Source organism: Pongo pygmaeus, chromosome 1 (genome assembly GCF_028885625.2).
Source record: "Pongo pygmaeus isolate AG05252 chromosome 1, NHGRI_mPonPyg2-v2.0_pri, whole genome shotgun sequence".
NCBI lineage: Eukaryota > Metazoa > Chordata > Mammalia > Primates > Hominidae > Pongo > Pongo pygmaeus.
In genome coordinates this window covers 74359226-74377340 of record NC_072373.2, presented here as the reverse complement: position 1 = coordinate 74377340, position 18115 = coordinate 74359226, and the positions used below count along the sequence as shown (strand labels likewise).

Here is an 18115-nt window from a genome sequence, read left to right as displayed (position 1 = left end):
TCCTTATTCTTTTTTTTTTTTTTCCCTGCAACCTCCGCCTCCCAGGTTCAAGCGATTCTCCTGCCTCAGCTTCCTGAGTAGCTGGGATTACAGGCGTCCACCACCATGGCCAGCTAATTTTTGTATTTTTAGTAGAGACAAGGTTTCACCACGTTGGCCAGGGTGGTCTGGTCTCAAACTACTGACCTCAGGTTATCTGCCCACCTCAGCCTCCCAAAGTGCTGGGATTACCAGCGTAAGCCACCATGCCCAGCCCTGCTTTCCTTATTCTTATCATTCCTTCCTAGCTGCTACTGTCAGTGTATAGGTGGCCCCCATAAATAGCCCTCCAACCTATGGAGAAAAAAGTGGCCATCTTCATTAGAGTACGTTCCAGAAGTTTTGGTGAGAAGAGTCACAGAGCCACTGGATATTGGTCATGGTACTGAGACTCACCCGACTGGGATGGTCTTTAAAGGATGGGATAAATCTTGTGGCTGAAACAACGTGAAGTCACTGGTCACTTCTGGCAAAGAGACCAAAGTTGTAGGGATGAAGAGTGGCCAGGGCATGGCAGCTCTTCCGTTAATTACCAAATTTGCTGTACATAATGAAACATCAGCAACAGCCCATCAGTATTCTACAGTTCTGTGGGAAATAATTTTATATATGGCTCTTTATTTTCTCAAAGATTTTATTCTGACATTTATTTCACAACCAAATACCAAAGACTTATTTCTCTACAAAGCCTGCATTACGTCAACATGATTTTTCCTTCAAGAAAACATATCCATAAACAAATCATTGAGAAAATGGAAAATGCTCCATGTCCCACTGCAGCTTGGCAGATTACCCCAAAAGTTTCAGTTCATAACAGTTGCTGGCTTAGGACATGTCTAGCATAGCGTAGGTCCTGATTGTTAATAAATAATTGTTACGTTAATTGAATTAAGGAATGCAGAGTGGCATAAAAGAAAGGTAGGCTTTGGACTGTGATCCAGGTTTGAATCTGAACCCAGCCACTTGTATAGCTGAGTAACCCAGAGTGAATTATTTAATCCTTTTGAGCTTCAGTTTTCTCTTTTATAAAACTGAGGCAAAACCACCTGATTCACATTTGAAGATTAAATGAAATCATGTAGTTAAGAATCTAGCTCAGTACTTGTGTATGGTAGATACATAGAAAAAATAGTTCTCTCCTTTTTTCAAATTGGCCCACCAACAAAGTTGTGTAGCATGCTCCAATAAATCATTGGCCAATCAAAGCAACAATCAAGGACCTGGTGTCAGAAGCATTGATTCTTAATTCTGGCCACATAAAAGAATTACATGGACTTTAAAAAAAAAAAGTCAGAGCCTAGACCCCACCCCAATAATTTTTAATTTAACAGTTCAGGGATGGAGCCAGGAAAACAATATTTTTTTCAAAAGCTGCCCAGGTGATTTTTAATGTGCAGAAGGGTTGAAAAGCACTGGACAAGAAAAAGAAAGCCCTTTTGCTCTACTCTGGTCTGATCAGCCTGTGCAGGTTGTTGCATTCCATTCCCATGTAACCATTAAGAGAGGGGAAGCAAACAGTGAGGACCACTCACGTGGTGGAAGGGATTAAGCCTAAGTCATAAAGTGAAGAGCTCAAGGATGGGGGCCATTGGCTTGACTGACTGAAGATGGCCAGGAGTGAATGATCACTTTCCAATCATGTAAAGGGTTACTAAGTAAAGAGGGATTGGATTTATCTTGCATTGTATGAAGAGGTGAAGTTCAAGTTGGATATGACCAAAGGTGGGATGGACTGCTTTTAGAGACAGTGAGTTCACAGTCACTGGAGGAATTCAATAAGATATTCCATGACTGCTTAATGGCAACAGAGAGGAGGAATGCAAGCATTGAATAAGCAGTTGGACTAACTCTTAATGGCCTATCTCAAAACTTTGTGGCGGTAGCAGTGTGACTAATTTTAAGAAATTTCGTGGGACAAAGATGTTGGATGACATGAAAGAGTAAAAAAATTCAAGCCATCATTCTGTGTGTGTCTCTACAGCTTGGGTCTTCCTAGCCCATGGGGTTAAGTGAACACATCTTTCAGACACAGCTAAAGCAAACTTGGCACTCCTGAAAACTGCAGCCAAAAGACCATAGACTCAAGCATCATAGTAGCTACTGGGATTATCACAATCATCTAGACAAATGTTTCATGTCTTTTTTTTTCTAAGCAGTGAAACCTTCTCTCTCTTTTTTTAAACCAAATAAAATAAATCCTACACAGGTATCTAATAATTAATCAAACTGGGGCTGCTCTGGTTGAAGCATGTGGCTATGTTCATCTGCCTCACAATCCCATCAGTTGCCCCTGAGAGACCTGCTCATAACCCTAGAATTCCATAATACAGGTTTTGAAGATCATACTGTTATAGATAACCCTCTCTTTTTACACATGAATAAACTGGCCTCAGAACGGCTAAGTAACTTGGTTAGGGTAACTTAGTTCATGAGAGTAGAGATAAGCCCGAACCTAATCTCCTCAATTCTGGGCCAGCGCCTCTCCCATGAGCCCACAGTAATGCCTTAACTGGGAACAAGAGTAGCCCCAGTATGGCCAGTTCTTGTCACATTCATCTACGGTAACAATGATGCAAAAGAAGCCCAAGCACCCATTTCAACCAAAAATGCCAACCTTCTCCCTGGGGGATACCCATTCTTTGTTTCTGGTGGTGGCGATGGATTTGCTCTAATAGTTAGTCTCTTAGTCAGTGTCCACAGTAATCAACATCTTCTTTTTGTACATTGACCAACTAGGATTGAGGAGGGGAAGGGGGGCACTCTCTCTTGAGATCCAAACCAAGCAACTGGCGCACACATACAAGATCTCTAATCTTGGCCCCATCATATGGTGCTCCAACTAATTGAGCAAAGCACATTTAGCTGACTCAATTTACAGCATTATTTTTCTTTTCTTCCTTTTCTACAAACTTGGGAAAGGGTTTAGATGAATTGAACCAAAAGGCAGATAATATAATAAAAAAGTAGTTGGTAAGGACACATGTGTAATTCTGGAAGTAAATATGGACACTTTGGATAATTAGAGGTTTATTCTGGAAAGTTTTCCTAACCATTCACTCATGTACTCACTCAGTCACCATCTCCCTGACTCTCATTTGATATTCATAGAGCACCTATCACAGTCTGGGCAATATCTTTAAAACAAAAATTAATGCAAAAAGTATGCATTAATTAATGCAAAGAACAGGTAGGATTAACAAATTTTAAAATTTTAAGTTAAGACAGAATCAGAGACTGGATAAAGAAAATGTGGCACATATACACCATGGAATACTACGCAGCCATAAAAAAGGATGAGTTCATGTCCTTTGCAGGGACTTGGATGAAGCTAGAGACCATAATTCTCAGCAAACTAACACCAGAACAGAAAACCAAACACCACATGTTCTCACTCATAAGCGGGAGTTGAACAATGAGAACACATGGACACAGGGAGGGGAACATCATACACCAGGGCCTGTCAGGGGCTTGGGGGCTAGGGGAGGGATAGCGTTAGGAGAAATACCTAATGTAGATGATGGATTAATCGGTGCAGCAAACCACCACGACATGTGTATACCTATGTAACAAATCTGCACGTTTTGCACATGTATCCCAGAACCTAAAGTATAATAAAAAAAAAAAAGACAGAATCAGTATTTCTGATTTTTCCTTTTGCCTCAGACTCTAGTATGATTTGATATGGTACTGCAACTGATCTATCTTTATTTCAAATGTTGAGGGCTATAGTTAATAGTATTGTATTATACACTGAAAGATTGCTAAGTGAGTGGATTTGAGATCCTCTTATCAAAAAAGAAAGGTAAGTATGGGAGATGATAGATATATTTGCTTACCTGTAGTAATCATTATTGTATGTCTATATAAAAACACTATGTTGTACATCTTAAATTTCTAAAAATGATAAAATAAAATAAAAATTTGATATTTCATTTATCATAGATTTTCGCATTAATTTTGATTTTTAAAATATTGCATTAAATATTATTTATTTTAACTGCTGAGTTTTTTTGGTGTCCCTTTACATTTTGTGTCCCCACAAAGTGCCTCACTCACCTAACTTTAGACCTGGTCCTGTTGAGGCATTGGTAAAGGCAGAGGATACAAAAAGTAAATACAACATGTCTATTCTCAAGGAGTTCTCAGCCTGGTGGAGAAGACAGACAGGTAAACAATGAACTGAAATACAAATATTTCTATAATAGAACTATGTGCAAGGACAGTGTTGGCACAAAGGAGGGAGGGATCCACTCGGTTGAGGTGGGTGGCCAGCAGTGAGGAGGGGAAGGGCATTCTAGGCCAAAAGACAGCATGGGCTAGGGTGAGGAGAACTGCAATGGCAAGACGAGTGGTTCATTCCAACCAGCAGGGTGAAAAGTGAAAGCAAAGGAGGCAATAGCAGGAGGTAAGCTCAGAGAGGTAGTCAGGTGCCAGGGGCTGCAAACACTAATTGAATACCTTGTATGTGTGCAGTGCTCTGAGCGTCCCCACAAAGCATCAGTCATAATACGAGCACTGAGGATCTCACGCTAGTTATAGCAGACAGGGCAAGTCATACAGGAAAAACAAACAAATAATAAAACCAGGTAACAACAAGGAGTGCAGGGACAGACTGAGAGGACAGCAGTTCCAAGGAAGGCACAGTCAGATCTCTGAACTGGGGAGGGGAGATCTCAGTAAACTATCACAAGAACAAAAAACCAAACACCGCATATTCTCACTCATAGGTGGGAATTGAACAATGAGAACACATGGACACAGGAAGGGGAACATCACACTTCGGGGACTGTTGTGGGGTGGGGGGAGGGGGGAGGGATAGCATTGGGAGATATACCTAATGCTAGATGACGAGTTGGTGGGTGCAGCGCACCAGCATGGCACATGTATACATATGTAACTTACCTGCACGTTGCGCACATGTACCATAGAGCCTAAAGTATAATAATAATAATAAGAAGAAGAAGAAGAAGAAGAAGAAAAAAAAAATTAAAAACAAAAACAAACAAACAAAAAAGAAATAGCTTTTAGGCTTAGCTCTAAGGGAATAAGCAAGGTCTCAAGATGCCACATCCTTCTGGCCACCTCCTCTCTGATGTGTGTGTCTGCATCTTTGTAACTAAATAGCCACCATTCAGTCCTCTGTATGAATGCAGACTGGGAGCCAGCTGAGGAGGAAGAGCCCTCAACAGCCCTAGCTTGGATGGCAGCCAGGGCTCTGTGTCCCTGGAACATAATCCCAACTGACTCTCCTTGCTGGATGAGCACAGCAAAAGGTATAAATAACAGCAGAAATGAACCCCTCCCAGGACTGCTGTGAGATTAATAAGCCCTTGAGACCCTGGCACTTCAAACCCTGTGGAAACTAGTGCTTCAATTGCTATTATGAGCAGACTCCCAGCCATGGCTCCTTCAGCACATGCTGCTAGATAATCTCTCCCCAACTACTGCCGGGAGCTATCAATCACCCAGTCCTATCTCTTAACCCACAGCCTGAGAAGGGAAGGCAAAAGGCTGCAAGGACAGTGTGGGGTGGTGACATGAAGGGGGAAGAGATTATCAGCTGGTTGATCTCTTCCAGAAGTGTGAGAATAGTGCACAGGCTCTGAAGTCAGCCAATGTGGTTTTGAAACTTGGTTTTCCCACCTATTACATCTGTGAAGCTAGGTGGCCAGTAACAGGGCTGTTGACAAATATTCCCATTCTCTAACTGGGTTCATGGTAGAATTACACTTATCCGCCCCCTCTGGAGTTAGGTGTGGCCATGTGACTTGCTTTGGACAAGCAATATGAGGGAATGAATGTGGAAGTGGGAGTTTTAAAAGCTAGTGCAAAATTCACCACATACCCTTCCCCCTCCTGTAGCATTTGAGGAAGCGTGTGTCAATTTGGATTTACCCTGGGAATCTAAGTGACCAAGATAAACAGAGACTCCTGGTCACCTGCTTTCAATATAAATAAAAAATAAACTTCTATTGCTTTAAGCCACTAAGACTTGGGAGTTTTTTTTACTGCAGCATCATGTAGTGATCCTGACTAGTTCGGGGCAAGTTAAGTTACTCAATCTTTTGAAGACTCAGTTTCTTCACTTGTAAGATGGGAATAATAATATCTATATTATAGAGTTATGGTAAGACATAAGAGATAATTTATGTAAAATCATTAGCAAATAGTCCATAATAAGTGCTCAACAATTGTTAACTCAAGTGGTTATTATCATTATGTCACGTTATTATCGCGTTTATTACAACTCTCTTCTTAGGCTCCTCCAGGGGCCAGTGCACCTCTCTACTCTGAGGCAGCCAGTTCAAGTGATAAATAGGTGAGGAGCTCACATATCTCAGGTTTGGCAATGCCCCTTTATGTTGGTTGTCAGCAGAATTATTAATGATCCCCCTGTGGATGGTGATCCATGTAGGTGACCCAGCCCCTGCAGGAGCCTGACTGAGGGACCCCTGGCTCGAGGAGCCAGAGGCTCTTTCACTTTTCTGGCTGGTGCTGGGTGAGATAGTCTTTGCTCTCACTCTCTCTTGCCATCACTCATCTAGGCAGTACATTTCTGAGGATCAATCACTACAGTCCTTTACATCACAATTTCACTCTGCTGTTAACCATCATTCAGCGGAGAGCATCAGGTGAGTTACAGAGGAGGCAACTGAAGTTCACTGAGGTTAAGTGACTCTCCCAGGGACACAGCTTAGGGCTGGAGCAAGAAGAGGGCCCAGCCTCCATTTCCTTTGGTGCTTAGTCTCCTAGATTGGACATTTTTATTCTTGTTAGTTTCAGGTTGGGCAGTGATTTTAAAAGCCTCATCTTCTCCTCTCATCCTTCCTTCTCCTCATTAATGGCCAAGCAAGAAGTTCTTCAAGGGCAAACTGGTTTTTCTGGGACTTCTGATTGAAGTGTAGAGCTGTTGTTTTGGTGGGTATCTACGTACAGTGCTGGAAGATACATCCCTGTTGTCCTTGGTCATGGGAGGAAGAAAGCATTTATCCATTGCATCTCTGACTGGGGGTTTTCCTTTGATGCCACTGGTTGAATCTCTTCCAAAGAGAATCAATAGTGGCAGAGTTTCTTTATGGAAGGGCATTAAGAGTAGCAATCTGGTTAGGAGGCAGCGGGTGTAGGGAACTCATCTTGAAGTGTACTTGCAGAGCAACCATCTACTTTTACTTAGTCTGTTTATTTGCCATGGTTGTATGGAGAGCACTGATAGAGGCCATGAAAGTGCTCAAGCCAGTCCTACACCCTCCAACCCAGCCCTTTACACTGTTCACAGTGCTGTTGTAAACCAAGCTTCACATCGAGCCAGTTAATGGAGAAATAGAAAAGTCAAAGAGAGTGTAGATCAATCAGAACCAAACCAAGCCAACAGTTTGCAGCTCAAAGAGCAGTGAGAAAATAGAGACCCCTCTTATGTAGGGCCCTCTTAATATCTACCAAGTGGCTTTATGGGCAAGCAATTCCTGTACAAATAGAATCTAATAAAAGATTGTCAGCTCAGGTTTTAGGAGTCACAAGTTTTGGAAACTAGCATTGTTTGATAGGCTCTCGATTCCCTCATCACTATGAGCTTCCTTCGCTGGTTGAACCAAAATCAATAAAATTGTATTCCAAAAGAGCCTGTCCTTCAGAAACCTTGTCGTTAGCAGTCCCACAGTCTTCACCAGACTCTGTCCCCTGTTCTACTGTCTGCACAGAGAAGATGTTGTGGGTGTCTTCTGCCTGGCAAGTAGGGCCAAAGATATTTGTTTTCTCTATGTTAGAGAAATATTCTCAAGTTTCCCTCCACAGCACCAAGTGTCCTCCCAAACAGATGGGGCACAGGCAGCATATTTCACATTGATGACTTCAAAACTCTGGCTGGCAACAGTGCTGACTTTATTTTATTAGACTTTATTTCTGTGGTCATTATTCACCCATAAAAAAACACATGGTAGATCTTAGGAGGCTCAGCACAAGAGGAATCTCTCTCTTTTCACACATCTCCCCTCCCTGTTACTTTAGCATCTCTTAGGAGACTCCCATTTCTTGGTGGGCATCTTGTTATCTTCCCAGAGTTCCTTAAGCCCCATGGAACACTTTGTAAAGAAACAGAGAAGGTGGGTGTACCAATCAGGTACTATAATTTTCCAGGGTCTTCCTGATAGGGATTGGGAATGTTATTCTGGGGCCTGTAGGAATTATGCCTCTGAGCATTTTTTTTTCTGTTCTCTGAATCTGTATATCAGTTACTATAGAGAAAGGCAAAGGGCTTCTACCCACCCTTCCCACCTCTTTGCTTTTGGCCTTGCTGTTATTCCTCCAGAATGCACTTCCCCCACCCCTTTTGTTCCTGTCCATCAGAAATACACCTATTATTCAATCTTTCCCTTATCAATATGGGTCTAACTTATGCTTCCCTTTCTACCTCCTAAAGCATTTATTTGCATCTTTTGTTTATGCATTTAATCATATATTATCTTGAATTGTTATCTGTTTCACGTATATAATATTAATCTTCCAAGTGAGATAAAAAAATTATTTTAGGGGCCCAGGCACAGTGGTTCATGCCTGTAATCCCAACACTTTGGGAGACTGAAGTGGGCCAATCTCTCGAGCCCAGGAGTTTGAGACCAGCCTGGGCAACACAGCAAAACCCCATCTCTACAAAAGCTACAAAAATTATCCATGCGTGGTGGTGCACACCTGTAGTTCCAGCTACTCAGGAGGCTGAGGTGGGAGGATCACTTGAGCCCAGAAGGCAGGAGGTTGCAGTGAGCCAAGATTGCACCACTACACTCCAGCCTGGGCAACAGAGTGAGACCTTGTTTCTAAAAAAAAAAAAAAAAAAAAATTATTGGCTGGGCATGGTGGCTCATGCCTATAATCCCAGCACTTTGGAAGGCCAAAGCCTAAGGTCAGGATCACCTAAGGTCAGGAGTTCAAGACCAGCCTGGCCAACATGGTGAAACCCTGTCTCTACTAAAAATACAAAAAAATTAGCTGGATATGGCAGTGGGCGCCTATAGTCCCAGCTACTCAGGAGGCTGAGGCAGGAGAGTTGCTTGAACCTGGGAGGCGGAGGTTGCAGTGAGCTGAGATTGCACCACTGCACTCCAGCCTGGGTGACAGAGGGAGACTCCATCTCAAAAAATATATATATTTTAGGATAGGAATAATTGAATCATTGATAACTGACATTTGGTGATTGCCAGCTATTGGTAGGGAATGTATTATGTGGAAGAAGCTATAGACACAAACTCAGAAAATTAAAGCTGAAAGGGGCTGAGAGGTTGTCCAGACCAACTCCTTTCTTTTCCAGATAAGATGCAAAAGCAACTACTAAAGGAGCCTTTCACATTCCCAAGTATATACCAAAACTGAAACCTAGATTAAACCCTATTTCAGAGCTTACTCCTGTGCCTCCCTCTCTGCTAGAGTTTGTCATCAAAAATTGCCTTTTGGAAACAGATGGATGAAGTTGAACCTTTTGGATTCTTCGAAGCCATGAGGGTAAAATCGGTATACTTTTGCATTGACTTAATTGGCTTTGCAACTATTTCCCATCCTGCAACCCTCAGAAGTACTGGCTTTCAATGGTCTGTCCCATCTTTTCTGTTTTAAGTTTATAGTAGACCCACGAAATTACCAGACTGAATTGGACCAAAGAGAATTAGGCAATGGAGACAGTGTCATGGAACAGAAAGGGCATTAGACTCAATTCCTAGCTAGTTAAAAATCGTTAGCTAGTTAAAAAAATGAGAACCAGCAATAATAACAAATAGGGTTTAATGAATGCTCATGATTGCTAGTCTGCTAGCATTTTGCACTTATTCTCTCATTTATTACTCATAACATCCTTATGAGGTAGGTGCTCTTATTATGCTAATGGTACAAATGAGGAGACTGAGGCACAGAGAAATTAAACAATTTGTGGTGGAGGCAGGGGAATATGATAATGGAGAAGGAGGGGCTATTAGAATCCTATGGTTCTTCTGTTATTCTAAGACTCTCTTGGTCTTAGAAAATCCACTTTTAAAAGCCCATTCTAGTTTCATTGGAAAATTCACATTTGTTTAGGGCAAAGGTTGACAACAACATCCCATGGCTTAGATCTTTGATTTGGCTACACGATGTTTTTTTAAAAGAAAAAGAAAAAGAATTTGTGAATAACATTTCACATTGGGAGATGATATATAGAATTATTGATTTTTGACTTCCCTCGAAAGATGAAGAAACCCGTGTTTCTGTATGGTAAGAGGGAGCTGGAGCTGAGGAGTGGAGGGTCCTTCTAGAAGGTCCTCCAGTTCCCCCCACCCATCCTTCACCACTTTTTACCAGTTCACAACATGGTGACCATGCTCAGCTGTCATGACGCCTGCCCTACTTCCCTCTTGTATGTGGCCTACCTGGCTCCCAGAATCATTTCAATTTGAGACACCTGCTGTATTGTGGGCTCTTCTGCTACTCAAAGTCTGATTCTGTAAAAGAAAAAGAACTTTGAGAGTTCTCCTGAAAATCTTTCTAAAGTGGAAGGATGGATTATTGTCCACATAACAAACCTCATTTTCCAGTGTGGGAAAAAAAATCATTGAAATAATTTCTCTAGAAAGAAACAATTTCATTATATGGAAAAATCAGCCTCCGTTCAGCAACCCTTGAATGGTGGCTTCAAACATTAGAACCTTGCCAAACCAATTTTCTCCTCTCAGATTTAACACTGCTCCATTTATCTCAGTGGGGACTAAAGACCGGCTAAATTTGAAGTCATAAAGCTCAGCCTTTTTGAATGATTTTGGTCAAAACAGCTCTTTTGTAAGCAGACAAAGTGTGCTTATTTAATGTTCTTCCTTCTCAAAAGAGACTAAAGAAAAATTTCTAAAAATTTCCCAAAACATTTCACCTCTGAGCTGATTATAAAGGTGGAGAATTTCAGTTGGAAAGGGGGTGCATATTTCAGGGTTATCAGCTCTCAGAAATAGATTATAATGGAATCAGGGCTCCTCCCCACTTGCTTTTAACTACAGTTAATGCTTCTGTAATCATTATAATAATGATGTTTTGCATTTATATAGCACTATTCATTCTTCTTAGGAGCTCAGAATGCTTTACAAACATTATCTCATTAAATCCTCTTGACATCCCTGTGAGGCAGGTAATGACAAGAGAGATTGTCCCTGAGGTACAAGGCTCTCTCAGGAGCCAGCACAGTGGTGAGATGAGCTGCCCGTAATCCCAGACCAAGTCCCCACAGGGCTGGCAATAGAGCACTGGTCTGCAGGATGCTTGACAGAACCTCACGTGAGGAACAGCATCTCCTAGGGAATGTGAGAAGTGACTTTCTTCCCCACATGTCCTGGCACAGCTTCCAGAGGCTCATGTAATAGGAAACAATGCCTGGGTCCTCCCATCTGGAAACTGCTTTTGGATACTGTGGATAGAGGGAGCATTCAGTGACTATTGCTGAATGCATGAATGCTAGTTTAGTCTCAAGATTTCCAGCTGCACTTGGTTGTGCTAAAAGTTCAAATTGTACCCAAGAGCTGAATTTTCAGAGGCTTTCCTTTACTTTTCAGACACTGGGGCTTGTCTATACCTGGTGATGGTTTTAGATGGAGGAAGAGGCCTATTGGTTTGGAATATTCAGGTAAAAACCTTGCTGAGGAGTGTATTGGAAATGTGGGGGTATGGGGGCCCTAGTTAGCTGGACCAGTCATGTAAGTTAGCATTGATCCATTCACCTCCATGCATTTGTCCAGGCCCAAAAGAAAAACAGATGGCAGTTAGGGAAGAATAAATTTTAATAAAAATGGAAACTACTGATTTTTCTGCAGTAACAATATTCCTCTAGACTCATTTCCATTGTTCTCTGTCATCACTAGAGAACAGAGAAGGGTTAGTGAAAATTGAACAGACTTCTGCGCCAGCTAGGGTCTTTAAATCTAGCTTCTCAAGAAGTTCACAAGAGATCAGATAATCTTAGATTATCTTTCCTGGACCTCACCTTTATCATCAACAAATAATTCTTTTAGGCCACCACACACAGGGCATGTTCCTGAGAATGCCCAGAACAATATAAGGCAGTAAGGCAAGGGACCGTCCTTGCATTAGTCAAACAGGATGTGTACTCAAGAACAACAGTAACAGTCTCCAGAAACCAATTATGAACATCTCTGAGGAAGTGAAGATCACCATGCAAATGCGAGGTGTTTTCCCACCGGTGATTCAACCGTAGACCTCATTTAGTCCAATTCTCTATTTCAGTTCAGTTTAACGATTATTTTTAGAGCATTTACCAAAACTAAAGGCCATACAGATTAAATGACTTGATCAAGATCACTTCATTAGTCATATCATTGAAAACATAAAAACAAATCAACTCACCAAGATTAGAGGTGCTATTTTCCATGGGACACAAACAAAAGGAATATTAAATGCTGCAGGAATTCAGGCAATACAGTTGTGGTTTTCAGCAAGCATGTTTCTGTTTCCAAAGCCTTGGACGTGGGCATGGAATATATGCTTATGGAATGTACAGTATGCTGTATAAACAGGAGGCATGCGTGAAATGGCATGGTGACTGTGAGAATCCAAATTCTAAAAGGTTATGAGTATCTAAAACTGGAGAACCAAATGAATAGAGGTACATTTAGGAGAAGTATGCACTCTGCAGTTAGTTTCTAGAAGGACAGAATATGGGTCACATCTGACACTGATCCAGAGACTTTAGTCAAGTGTGGGAAGGCGCTCAAAGAGCCAAGGTCTAGGTAAGACTCCATTAGGTCAGGCACCCAGCCGCTCAGTGGCAGGTAAATCACTCTGCCACTCTGGAATCTCAAGATCCCTAAGTCTTCACATTTTCTGGAATGCTCTAATGAATTTGTAAGCTCCATGAGGGCAGACATCCAACTCGTGCAGGAATCCCTCCCTCTTTGTTGAGCAGAGAGGAGATGCGTCCTTAAATCGAATGCACTCTTAGGTGGCTCCGGCTCTCCAGGAGCTAAAGGGCTTCCCCAAGGTCACACGTTCAGTGACGGAGAGGCAGGGTGGAGCAGCGGTCTCCAGACTCCATTCCAGCCTCTATGGGCCCCGGGTTGGGGGGTCACCAATTTGCAGAGCTGAGGGAGAAGAGAGGAGGGAGGAAGGAAAGCAGGAGGGAGGGGAAGCTGTCCCCAGCTGCCAGATGGGAAGTGTCAGCTTGGCCTTGGCCACCTCGGGTCACTGCTCCTCCCTTTCGGGCGCCCTAGTTTGCCCACCGCGAAGAGCAGTGGCGGAGACATCGCAGCAACGCTAACGCGGCAGACCCCGTAGGGGCCCCGCGAGGCACGCACGCGCCTTCTGCTCACACCTCAGGCAGTCAGAGGGGCCCGGCGGAGCTGTGTTCGTGTTGTCATGGCGACGGGAGCAGACCATTAGAGCATTACGAGGAAATGAGAAGACTTGGGGTCTTGCGATCGCCGCCGAGTGACGGAGTAATTCGCAGATGCCACCGAGCGGTGGGGCGGCGAGGTTAATGGGGTCTCTGCTGGACTAGTTTCCCGCATCAGTGGTAATGGGGCCGGCCCACCCGGGGGCAGCCCGGAGCAGCGTCGCCCCAGCAGGCTTATGCGGGCCTGGCTAACTCCAGAGGCCGGCGGCTCCTTGTGGCTGGGAGAGGAGGACAGAGGGCCCAAGTGGGGCGGGGTCTGCAATCAGCCCAGGCTTTTCGTGAGACCCATTGGCGGGTTCCCTGCCACCAATATGCAGTCTCACAACTGTTTTCTGTCCCACTTGAAACCAGAAAATACACTTCCCAGATAGCAAGGAGGGGGGATTTGGATTCAACTCTTGCTGCAACTCGGGATGGAGGCAACCCCTCAGCGTGGGGATGCTGAGGCAGGCTAGAGGACTGGGGCTGGTTCTACAGGAGGGAGGAAAAGAGCGAGCCATATGATAGAGTCAAATCCCTTGCAGGACTTCCATTCGACTGCACGCCTACCTATCCTGGCATTCTGCATGTTTCCAGCATTTTAGGAAAGTGTCACAGTGGTTAATTAGCACAGACTCTGGAACTGGACTCGGGGATTGGAACCCCAGCTTTACCACTTGTATTAGCTGTGACATTGAGCAGGTTACTTAACTCCCTTGTGTGTCAGAGAAGTTCTGCATTTGTACAATGGAGATAATAGTAATAATACCTTAAAGAGGTGTTATGAGATGTGTATTTATAATGATGCCTGGCATATAGTAAGAATTAACTATTTTTACTATTTAGCTATTACTGGTATTATCATTAGCATTATTAGTATCAGTCTGGATTTATGCAGTGAGATGTCCTATAAAACAAGAGGGGTGGAAGAAGTGATCTTCCATTGCAGTATGTGGAACAGTTCTGCAAACATAGTTTTGTATGTTACTCTTGGCTACCAATATCTATTTGATTTAAAGGTGATTTGGCTTAGCAGAAAGCAAGGCTTCTGTTTATGTCTATACATGAGATGCACCACCAGACACTGACTGTATTGAATTGAATGGCCCCACAGCTATAATACCCACAGGGTTTGCACAGAAAGATAGGGCCACCATGTACAGTTGAGTTGGTTGTATATCCTGCACAAAGGTGCCCAGCTGAGGGGTGAGTAGGAGCAGAAACCCAGCCCCTGCTTTACTCCTGAAGCTATGCTCCCTGGCGTAGTGCTATGTCTGCCTGGAGGAAGGAGCGCATTTTAAAAATTTTCAACAACTTACCTTATGGGCTTTCAGTAGCCTTGTGATCTTTGGGAAGGTCACAGCAAAACAAAAACAATGAAAAACCCAAAAAGCAAAAAACAGAAAACAAAACATGACATTTAGTCAGATGCAGATCCTGAATTTAAGACTTACGCTACAGAGAAACTCCTGAGTTTGTTTGTGGTCTTTAGTGAAAAAAAAATTTGCCTTTCCTCTGACAGTTCCTCATTCTCTTTCCTCTACCTTGCGCAGCATTTGTTTAGATAAACTTTGCTGAGGAGATCAAATCGCTTTGCTTATAACAGAAATGATATTGTTGTTTCAACATATTTATACAGATTTATATGTGTGCCGAAATATGTCTACACGTGTAGAAACATGAAGGTACAGAAATGCCTTTATCTTCAGTTTGTGTTTAGCTTACTTTGATAGTCCAGTAGCTATACCTCTCAGAGGAGTCTGGTAAAAACTGCCACATCCTGCACTTGCTCTGCAGAGGGTAGAGTTTGGGTAAGGTCACTTGGCCAGTTCTTACTCAGAGATGTAGCCCTGAGGCGCCGAAAAAGCCGAAACCCTTGCCTTTGAGGTTGGCCGTGGCCACTATTACACAAAGCTTAGTCATTCAATTTGATATATGTTTGCATGTCTTTGGGGGACTTAGTGTGTGATCCACAGACTTCTAGTTATCATGGCAGAAGAGAAAGGTGAATGGGGCTAAACTTAAGAGGCCCGAGTTCCACTTCTGGATTTGTAATATTAAAATCTGTACAATTTTGATAAACACTTAGCCACTCAAGTTTGAGTTCCTTGATTTGAAAATAGGGATAATCATATTCACGAATATTTATGGAGATAAAATGCTAAAAGCCATGTGAGAATTATGAAAACGCTATATACAGTCAAGAAACAGATTCAACTAAGAGTCATTGAGAACCTGTTGTGTGCCAGGGCCTGAGCTAAGCAATACCTAGAGAGAAATCACTCCCCTCTCCACTCACTTATGATCTGTAAAATGAGGAGGTTGTATTATACTATCTCTATAGTTTATTTCAGCTTTAGGGCTTTTAAAACTCTATTCCTACCTAATAGAATAATCATATAATTTTACAGCTTGGAAGGACTCCATCTTGGGAGGAAGAATGAACATAGTTGCAAAACACACATGAACAATTTAAAGAAAAGCCATGAAAAAATGCACACAGTAAGGAAGGCATCTTCAGAGGACACACTTGGCCCCGCTGTTGGCCTGCTCCAGCACCCCACTGTATAGAGCAGGGAGATCAAAAACCATCTGGGGAGACTTAGCATGCAGAAGAGGAAGGATGTCAACCAGACTTTCCTCTGAGTGGGTTTTGAAAGTATATGGATCTGCTTTAAATTGATAATATAAATATTTGTTCTCCAGGCTCCTGCCAAGACAGTGTATCTTCCAACTACCTGCTGCCTGACTCTAATCAAAGGATCAAAGGCCAAAAAAAAAAAAAAAAATAGCGTTCCTGTAATTGTCAAAAGGACATGTGATCTACTCATTCCTCTCTATATCACACTGGTCCTCAAATTGCATCAGAGCTTGTTAAAATACAGGTTCCCTGGCTCCATTCCCAGAGTTTCTGATTCTATAGGTCTGAGTTGAGCTAAAAAATTTGTATATCTAATAAGTTCCCAGGTGATAGTGATATTGCAAGTTCAGGACTACTACCCTCTGAGAACAACTGGTCTGACTAACATCAAGTTTATCAACAGGTCAAGCCTAAAACAAACAGATGCATACTTTAGCACATTATTCTGATCCCTCAGTAAAAGCAGGGTGTCTTGAATTTACGGACACTGCACGGTGTCCTTCTCTTGCATTGAGAAATAATACAAATAACGGCCTTAAGAAATGACTGGCATCTTCACTCCTGTGAAGTTGTTGAGGACGCAGATTCCCACATCTCTCAATGTCCTTTTATTAGTATCCAAGAAAGAAATCTCTCAGTTATTAGAAAGAGGAAAAAGTGCTCATTTTATCCCCAGAACAACTGGGATGCTTTCTTCTTTCAGGTTACATGACTTCATTTGCTTCATTAGCTTCCTAGAAAGCTCTGAGACCAACAAATAGCTCATTTCCAATAAACGGGGAGAAACTTATGGCACATATTTGAGGGTACTAATTTTCCCTGTCATATATTTTTATTCAACTTATTTTTTCTTTGTCTTCTTCTCCTTTGTAAGTTTTCCCAAATCTCTCCTAGAATAAAGGAGGAAAAAATAAATACATACATAATAAAATAAGGAAATGGTGAAAATTACGTGTGCTAGTTCTGAGGGGACAAGAAATAACCGAGTAATGAAGTTGGTGTCCGTAAACGTGTGTTGTCTGTTTTAGTGTGGTAGGTAACAAAAATGGTTTACCCAAGGTCCACCAGCTATGTGCTGTAGACCTGGCACTAAAGTATAAATCTTTTTGCTCCAGTGACAGAGACCTTTTTTTCTAGTCTTTCCTGCTTCCCATACATAAAGCATTGAGATAACTGGGCTCCTGCCTCAGTGTTTGGTGTCAAGTTATCCAACCTGAGAAATCAATAAAGCGAGTTTGCTTCAAGCCCAGGCACTACTCCTCCCAAAGGAAATAGTAAGGGGTCAGTAAGAATTGACAAAAACTTGAAAAGATGACCTGAATCATTAATAGAGAAATTTTTTCAAGTTGGGAGGGGACTGATCCTTCCTCCTACTTCTCAGCAGTCACTGTAGCAATTATTGAATGGACATTAGCAGGAGCAAGAAGTGTTAGGTTTTATAGGATGCTAAAAATGATGCTTTGATGAATTCACAGTAAAAATCACAAGGGTGATGAAGAGTGATGCTAGTGGTTAAGTAATAGCCATTGCTCAAGTACCCCATGTCTTTGGGGTTAAATCAGGGGTACTGGCTGCTTGGCAGTCTGTGTGAATCACTCTAGGTTAGCATCTGTGAGTGGTAAGGTGTGGGTAACCCTCTCACCAACCCAGTGCTCCTTTACCCCTTCTGAGAGGCCTGGAGGGGGCAGGTCAGCCCTTCCTCTGGCCTCTCACTGCCTCTTGTGTGCTGCACTCACCACGTTACCCTGAAGTTATCTATCCGCCGTCCATGTGGCTAGACTGCAGGCTCCTTCAGGAGACAGCCTGAGAAACGATTCCAGCTTGGTCAACACAGAGAAGGGAGTCCCTTTTATTTTCACTATTTTATTTTCAGGTAAATAGATCAAAAAGCTTTTAACCCTTGCTGTGGGAGCACACCAGTGCTCCCACCATGAAGACCCATCAGACCCTGATCAACTTTTACTTTCTTAGTTGAAAAAGCCAAACTGAAGGAGTGAGAGGGTGGGGAGATGAGGACAGTGGCAGCTTTTCCCCTTCCCCGCTCCCCT

The 18115-nt window shown here is 42.6% G+C and overlaps 1 protein-coding gene across 3 annotated transcripts in view; it reads right to left on the bottom strand.

Moving 5' to 3' along the window:
- Nucleotides 1–18115, bottom strand: part of TNR (tenascin R) — a 435764-nt gene that overhangs the window by 273992 nt on the left and 143657 nt on the right. The window contains exon 1 of one of the 3 annotated variants that reach the window (XM_054447876.2): nucleotides 12403–12567. The exons of the other annotated variants lie outside the window; for them this stretch is intronic. The gene's annotated coding sequence lies outside the window, so the exon portion shown is untranslated. Of the gene's footprint in view, nucleotides 1–12402; nucleotides 12568–18115 lie in introns of those variants that run through there. 3 annotated transcript variants of the gene reach the window in all.